Source organism: Motacilla alba, chromosome 1A (genome assembly GCF_015832195.1).
Source record: "Motacilla alba alba isolate MOTALB_02 chromosome 1A, Motacilla_alba_V1.0_pri, whole genome shotgun sequence".
Taxonomy (NCBI): Eukaryota; Metazoa; Chordata; class Aves; order Passeriformes; family Motacillidae; genus Motacilla; species Motacilla alba.
Window position 1 is genome coordinate 10,523,944 of NC_052031.1, and position 8,970 is coordinate 10,532,913.

The following is an 8,970-nucleotide window of genomic DNA, read 5'->3' on the forward strand; positions in this document are numbered from 1 at the left end:
AATAAAGCATCCAGTGTTTCTAAAAGCCATATGCCCTTATTTTTAATGTCCTAAAGTTCAAGCTATCCCCAGTTTACAATAATATTAACTGCTTGGGTTCAACTTTGGCTTAACTTGTATAAGCAAAGAAAAAAAAAAAAAAAAGGGAATATCCACACACTAACAAAGGTGATGATGATTTCAGAAGTGGTTTCAACTTTAAGTCTGAGAAAAATATGTCTCTATCATTAAAAGTAATTCCTCTGCTGGCACAGAGCTCCTCAGCAACTGGGTCATGGCTGGCTCCCAATGGCTGGCCTTGGCAGAGGAGAAAACTGGGCTCAGTCTGTATTTCATATCCGATATGCTACCTAGAAGTAAGTACAGGCTCAAAAAGAACTTAATGGAGAACACTTGGTTGAAACTCAGTGCTTCCTATTGCAATCCTTCCACAGTAAGTGGTTCCATACATTGCAAGAAAGTAGAACAAAAATGGGTTATTTTAAAAATCCTATTAATTTTTATTTACTTGGGGGTTCTAGAAATAGCTGAATGCAGATCATTGCAAAATCTCCTTGTTTTTGCAGATTTTATTTTAAATCTGATTGCTTAATAATTTTTTCTGATATTTCTCAATTGAATAAAAGTACCTTTGCTTCTACCCATGGTTGATAGAAGAGAATTCTAAGTTATCTCATCTTGCACTGAGGCAATCTGTCATTATCGCAGGAATGTCTTCAACAGACTGGATTCTGTTCAGAATCAGGAAAGATGCATTTCACAATTTGGGTTCTATAATGTTGCTATTTCTTCAAAATTAGAAATGAAGACCAATCATGATATGAAAAGGTAATAAAAGCATATTTATAGTCACAGTGTGTATTTTGGTTTTGCTTTTTTTTTTTTTTTCCTTTTTTTTAATTGAACAGCCAAAAATGTTACATGCTTTATTTTTGGGAACTAGCATATAAATAAGTATGCAATATTCTATACAAAATGTATCTGGCTGAAAGTATATATGGTTTAAATTGCATACAATAAATGCTGTCTCATATTAAAAAGCTCATTTAATTTTACAAGTTAGGCCTAGTTCCTTACGAAAAAGAGAAGATACAAATTTTTCCACCTGATGAAGCCATTGGTCCAGCTATAATTCTAAACCTTGACTGAAATTCAATTTCCATTAATTTTGAAAACTAAACTTTTTTCTCTTCTAGGAATAAAAGAGATAGTTAGTTTTTTGTGGATTTTTTTTTGGTATTGCTTGTCTGTTTGAGTTTTGGGTTTATTTTGGTTTGATTTGTTTCAGTTTTTTGGGGTTTTGTTTTGTGCCTGCTAGACACCTGAAGTAATCCACTTGGTACTTTAAGCTTCAGGCTGCTTAACTTTTCTAATTTTTGAATATGAATATTATAAGAACAGATAACTTCTTGTACTACAAAGTATACCCGTACAATGAACTTCATAAAATATCTTAAAACATCATTAATATTGATAAAAAATCAGGAGGAAACTGCCCTGATTGAAAATCTCATCTTGTTGAAAGCACACACCTCTTTTTATCACTGTGGATAAAGGTCTTTGCTGAAGTGCATGTAATTGATGCCCGGGTTGTAACAAATAGCATGTGGAATTCCATGTGCTGTGCTTCATAAAACCTATGCAAACTGCCCCTCTATAGCAGACAGTGGAAACACTGTTAGAATGAAACGTGCTATGAATGGAGCCCAGTGTTGGAAGGCAGTTCAAAGAAACTTTATCTAAGCAAATTGGAATGGCTGATTTCCTTGCAGTTTTACGGTAATTATTAGGCATATGCCAAGCTTCTCAGGAAAACTTGCAGTAACTTTGAAATGAGGTAACACAAATATTGGTCTCCTCTACTTGGGAAAGCTTAGTAGTACGAAAATATTTTTTTTGCATTGTGAACCTTTCTTTAAAGTCTCTTTGCACATAATTACACTTTCCCCATAGGCAGAGGCTTTGAATATTCCTAAATTTAAAGACTTTAGATGCCTATTAACTAAGAAAAAAAGGCTATCAAATATCCATCATTAAACATGTTAATAAATCCTATACAATCTTGTACTTCAAAGCCTTAATTTCAAGTACAAGCATAAAAAATGGCCTCAATTGTATAAAGAGAAGAAATCCTTTTCTCAGCTGAACTATGAGCCGTAGCTGAATTTATATCTAGGTGCTATTTAATAGTTTTATATAATAGTTCATGTCCAAATATGTTGTAAGAATTAGAAAATTTCCGAAGCAGTTTTGCAAAGAAAAAATTCAACAGTAATATTTTAATTTCTCTACTGTGGTGATGTGAGAATGGAGATTACTTATCCAGTCTGACTTAAAGGCAATGGCAAAGCTGTATTTAGAAGTATTGAATGTAATTCTACATTTCATCAACATGATGTAGTCTCTAAAATGAGCATTTTCTGTTCTGCCTCTCAGCTCGCACAGGATCCCTGAGACACATCATCACTTTCGGAGTGCCTGCAAATCTTTAGATTTACAATTTTCCCTTTATCTCATATGATTTGGGTATTTCAAACATTTGTGAGCACTGAAAAAGAGACAAATGTATTAAAAAAATGTTTCCTAGGCTAAGGCTATGGAAACAGTTACAAAGATCTCAGGAGCTCTCCTCACATCTTAGTTCAAAGCTGTGAGTGGTTTGTTAGTGTGTGAATAAGAGCAGGGGGGAAAAAAAGGAGAAAATGTGACACCTAATTTCCAAAAATCAGTAACCTAATCCACCAGTCTAAATAGGAGGAACTCATCTCATCTGTGAACGCCTATAGCTGAACACATTAATTCTAAGTTACAGTAATGTCTCTTTGTAGACTGTAGAGGGAAGTGAGTGTCTTATAATTCAAACATGTGAGGTCAGAAGAATTCCCTTTTTGAAGTTATCTTTTCTCTCATTGACCATTTAATGCCTAGCTCAGATACAAGCATCCAACTTCTGGATGTTCAAGTTGATTCCTGGGGAGATTAAACTCTTCTCAAACTCCCATAGGTTTTTACATAATCTCTCTGCTTTCTGAAGTGAATTGTTCTTCTCTGATAATCACCCAACAAATACTAGCAATGAATCTCTTTAAAAATCAAAGTGCCATGAAAGAATGATTAACATCTGAAGCAGTTTGTAAATTGACCTCAATAAACCATTCTCCAGTAGTTTTCAGTATCAGGTACTTTCAACATGAGGATTTTGGTGGAGGAATCTCTGTATGGTACTGTTGTCAGAAAATGTTGGTTTACGCTTCCTTTTTCATATTAAGAACTCAACTTCAGTAACCTGACATGTTTTCCAAATGTATTCTATAGGATTTAGATTTATATAACCCTTTCTCATGATTGAGTAATTCCAACATGATTGATCTCAGCATTTCAATACACTCTATTATGTTCTCCTTCCCGATACATTGTTTGGTTCATGGGAAACCTTAAGTTATAGCTTTACAGAATATTTTGTAATAGAAAACATGTGAAATTATACCATGGTTTCTATAATAATATATTTTCTAATTAAGAAACACACCCTGATGGTAAGAGCAAGACAGAAACTCTCTGAAGTCAGTTGTATCAATTAATTACTGCATTGAATTTGACCTCACAGTCCTAACAAAAAATTTGTAAATCACAATTAGCAAATTCACAATGTTTGACATGATAGTGCAGCACCCTCTTAGTAGCTACATTGTCTTTAATCCAGATGTTCTGACTCCTAGAATTTAATAACAGCTCCAGTTTGGTCTCTGATTTATTCAGGCCTTTTAGCTGTAATGTAGCACAGCCCTACTGCAAACACACGTCTGATAGTATATAAAAACCATTTTATTAAGTCACATAATGTTTGTAGGCAAGCACACCAGTCTCTTTAAGAGCCATGTACCTGATAATTCATGCAGTCAACATATCTGCAACATCTGCTTCTAAAAAGATTTAATACTTCTTCCTTGTAGAATTTGGATCTCATTGTTCTTAAAAGAAGTTGAAGGCAAAGAAATGGAAAACTGCATAAGAGCAGAAAAAGCATGTGGGTTTTACAAATAACAGATCTTTACTGGTGAACTTAACACAGACAGTCTTAATTAGACCAGGCAGACTTACAAAACCAATGTAACCCTTGTATAGAGTTCTTATGGAGAAGACAGAAACTCCATGAAGTTTCTCTCTTGATGTATTCTCTAGAGGTTTTCCTGCTTGTGAAAAAGATTATTTTTCCCCAACTATACTTTTGCTTTGCCATAAAAGACAGAAAAGCCACCTATACACTGTTTACTGACAAGGTTTTTGCCATGTTCCTACAGTTGAAAATGTCTCTGCTATAGTGTGTGCCTCCAGAACTCTCTGCTTTAGAGACTGCTTCACAACATGAACTGAAGACCTGTCCTGGAGTTCATAGCATCACACAATATTAAGTACTGAGGATGTGAAACATATTTTGCCCTGTTATCTAGATATAAGATTCCTCACAGCCAGGACTTTTCAGACAGTTCAGAACAAGTTGTTCACTAGAAAGAATTTTAATGGAAAACCTAACTCCACAATACAAATTGTCTTCGTTCAGGATTCCATTTCTTCATCACCCCCATCTGACACGTTTTTGCAAGACAAGAAAGCTGCAATAATGGCAGTCTACATTTGGAACATCCCTGAGCTCCATGTAACCAATATTCAACATGGCTGCTGATGAGTGCAATGTCAGCAAATTCATTATTAGTAAATCACTAGAAGATAGAATACAACAACCTACAGTGTTGTGAGAACTTGTACAAGTAAAGCCAACTGGATTTGATTCAACCTAGCTCTTATTTTTATCTACTGCTGTCTACTCAAAAATTTACTGTGGTGTTGCATTTCTGCTTTACCAACAGCACAGTCTCTTGCTTTTTAAACATACTCTGCAGTTATTTTGGATAGTACTGCAGGGATAGGTAGTCTGACATTCTAAGACAGAACTTAATCAGAATATGTGGACTGGAGATTTCAGAAAGTATTCTAGGATCTCTGAAAAAAGAATAAGGACAAATTGTTTCTATCATTCCTCCAAAGTGCAGCAAATTGAGATCATCAGCAAATGTAAATCAGTAGAACCCACTGAATTCATTAGAGCTCTTCTGGTTCACATCTGCAGACAATCTGCATAATCATGTTGTCACATGTAATAGTTATATTATGTTCTCATGATTCCTCTTTAGCTGGATAGAAATGGCTTTCCTGTCCACAAAAATGTTAATGACTTTAGAAAATTCCCAGTCCATGTTAGGGCAAGCCTAAGACTAAACTTTTATGTATAATATTTTGAAGTTTTTTTTTGTTCAGATGCAAGTGGTAAATGAAACTGATTTTTGTGGTCTTTTCAGACAACCATAATCTTTTTTTTCTTGTTTTAGTTGAATGAAATATTCTCAACTTCTTGAAGAACAAGTTGTTATGTTCAGTTATAAACCATTTTAGATTAAAACAAGCAAAAGAAAAGAGTGTGTTTTGTCAAGACATTATGGGGTTATGTTCCATATTCTCTGGAAGATAGAATGAGGAGAAGGATTCACATGTCCTCTGTACCCCGGGGGAAACCAAGTCATTTTTCATGATGGATGATATCCACCTTAACAAACAGGTTTATATAATTTAAAATGGCTTCAGAGTTGCATGAATATCCTCCCTCACTCCTCAAACTCTTCTTAACAAAAAACGAGAGACAGGAATTTTATCTCATAGTCCAAGCTGGACAGAGGCAACATATTAACACAGTGTTCTTATATCTGTTGAGTTCACTAAAAACTGCACAACCTCTCTCTTGATAAATTATTTTTAGAGAATGTATAAGAAAATTTGCTATCATTCAGAGATGTCTTGCAGCATTTACATTTCTGACTGCTTATCCTATGCATAACCACCCTCCAAAGAGAAGGGAATGGCTCAGAAACTCTGGAACAAACCTTGCCTGTGGTAGAGAGATTCATGTTTAGGTCTGTTTTGCTGTTTTTCTCATAGTTCTGGGAACAGCTCAATCAAAAGAGCCTTTTAAAGCAAACAGACTCACCAAAGTTGTCTGAGTCCTTCATCACCATCATCATCATCATCATCATTGTCATCTTTGTTGGACAAACATACTTAGGATCTGCTAGCATTTCCATAATTTGGAAGAGCTATTTCTTACTGTATTGACACATACAGCTAAAAGCAGCACTGGAATATCAATACTATTCCTGCTCAACCAGAGAGTTTCAAAACCCTCTGCTATTCCCTACATATTGTTTTAAATCAAAGTCTTGTGCAGTTGGAAACTCTTCAAGGTCTCATATGTTAAACGATAACTGGCTGGCTATGTCTTTTTTCTGGCAGCAAAAGTAACTGCCAAGCCAGGCTGGCAAGATTTCAGATCCTGTCTGCTGCCTCTAAATGACCAACAATCCTCATGCCTATGCTTTCAGAGAGACAGGAAAAATTTGCTTCAAAATTTCAAAAATCAGTAAATATTTTATGGCAACCATCAGCCATCTCAGAGCTGTCACTTGATGATCCAAGTTAATAATGATTTTATTTTCATTTGACTGACAGCATAGTACCAATAATACACAGGTAAGAGTTCTTGCTGTCATTCATGTTTACCAGTATTTTCTAACTGATTTTCCTGGATCTTTGTTTTTTATTCTATGTAAGTTTCCTTTTCTAGATAAAAACCATTGCTATCTATTCATCCCCCCTTGTGTTCCTAGTCTAACATAATGCTTAAATAAAAGAAATTGAAAAAAAACCAAAAAAAAAAAGAAAAGCAAAAATATTGATAATATATTTTAAGAGGTTAACCCATACTCAGATCTGAAAGGAATGATCCAACACATATTTGCTGCCCAGCTGGTCTTCCTTTGCATAGTCCCTAGGTCAGCTCCTGCCACAAAGGCACAACCAATGTCTCCCAGAGGAAGCAGCAGTGGCAGGAATGCAGCCAACAAAGCTTTTTGGAGTTAAACAGATCTTTCATCAGGATGTAATTATTTAATCTCATTGATTAAGCATATTGCCTATGCATCCCCCCGGAGTCCTACTCATAACTATAGTGCTGTGTATTACATTGTATTCTCCATAGGGCAGAAAATTTAAGTAGATGTTTAAAAAAGAAAGACCAAATAAGTTTCTAGACCTACTAAACTGACAAACATTCATCATAACTGTACAAAAACTGTGGAAAAGGATGTCATGGTTTGCCACGTCAGCAAAAATTCTAGCAACTTCTAACAATGTGCCGAGGTGTATTTTCTCCTGGCACAAAAATGGAGAATATATCAGAAAATGATCCTGTTTAATTTGACATACTTTAAAGAAGTATCCCATTAATGGTTTGCTCTGCTGGGTGTATCCATATAAGTTTCATCTCCTCTTGAACTCCTGCAGAACAGGACTGCAAATTGTAAGAGACTGAAGTTTCCAGCAATTTTGCTGGAATATAATTTGTCAAGGATGGAACCCAAGCACCTGTTCTGATTTCATAGCTGAGTAGGAATGCACAAAGGCACAACAGAAATGGAAGTCACTACTTACTTATTTGTAGTTTAACATACCATGAATTGGTCACAGCACCAAGCCTGCCAGAGTTCAAGTGTTTGGACAACACTCTGAGGCACATGGGTTGATTTTGGGGGTTGTCCTATGCAGTTTGACTTCAGTGATCCTTATGGGTCCCTTCCAATTCAGGATATTCTACAATGATTCTGTAATATCTATAATCTCTGCTATTCTTACATATATTCCCTAAAGAAGCAGTAGATTTGCCCTGATCTCAGCATAGTTCCCCCAGGAGTCTGTGAACCATGTTGAAAATTATATCCTAGTGAATATTGAACCCTTTTTAGTCTCTATAGTTAGAAGTGCATTCTTTATGAAAGGATCTTAGTGGGGGTGGAATGCTGAAATTTTCTACTGAAGTGCTTTTAAAGCAAACATGCCTTGAGCTGTTATGGATGAAAGGTGTTTGCTAAATTGCTTGATGTTACAAATATCTGAAATTGAGTGGATGATTGATTTAATTGCAGTTGTCAGACTGATTTTAAAAGCATATTTCTCATTTTGTTCTGTTTTTCAGATCTGCAGAACAGTTGGATTCTGAACACAAAGAAAAGAAAGTGTCTGACATTACTAATCACAAAATTCAGCTTCTGGCTAAGCCAAGGCACACTGTCAAGATGAAGTGCTGCATAATTTTAAAAATAGTTTGGCCAATGCATTTAATCTCCGAATAGCAGTGCCCTGTTGTTCCAGTCACTGCTATTTTCTGAATAAAAATGTCTAATAATTGTGGTACTGTGTTGCTTTCACATATGTAAATATATGGAATAATGGAAAATATAGGAAAATTAGTGAATGGTGTGATGCTGCAACTTCGAGCCTGGTAGCTCTCCCAAGTTGCCAAACTCTATCAGGGGCAGGGGAAACCATCAAAACTCAGTTCCTCACTCGTATGTCAATGCTTGCTTTTCTGGAATAAAAGCAATTTGAGCAGCACTTGGAATGTGCTTTGCTTCAGCCTGATTCTGTGCTGAAGCACAAAAATAAATGCTGCTGGGTCGTTAATGTGGTATGTTCCTGTAGCTGCTGCTGTTTTAAACCTGCAAAAATCAGGGTTAGCTTCATGAGAAGGGCTTTAGTTGGGTGATGCTATTGCTCAGAATGCCACTCTGCTGAAACACTGATATAACAGTTAGGCACCTTCGCAATCTCTCCTGTTGAAGCTGTATCAGTTCTATATTGTGTACAATAATCACAGGTTTGAAAGGCTGGAGAAAATTTTAGGCAGTTTACCATGACAAATCCTGTTCCTTTCTTCTTTCCAGTGAAAGATGAATGTTGTAGCATTTCAAAGAAAGCAGAGAAATTGTAATGGGAGAAACTGTGAAAAAGCCTCCTTTGGCAGCACAGGATACCCTGCAGCTTGAATCTCAGCTGCTTAGAAAGTTAGAGTCAGCGAGGTGAATC

The 8,970-nt window shown here is 35.8% G+C and overlaps 1 long non-coding RNA gene across 1 annotated transcript; it reads left to right on the top strand.

Annotated features, from left to right (window-relative positions):
- Positions 1-350: 350 nt before the first annotated feature.
- Positions 351-8,215, top strand: LOC119707876. The gene is made up of 3 exons (XR_005258898.1): positions 351-433; positions 709-828; positions 8,081-8,215. It is a non-coding gene; the product is annotated as an uncharacterized LOC119707876 (long non-coding RNA).
- The last annotated feature ends 755 nt before the right edge of the window (positions 8,216-8,970 follow it).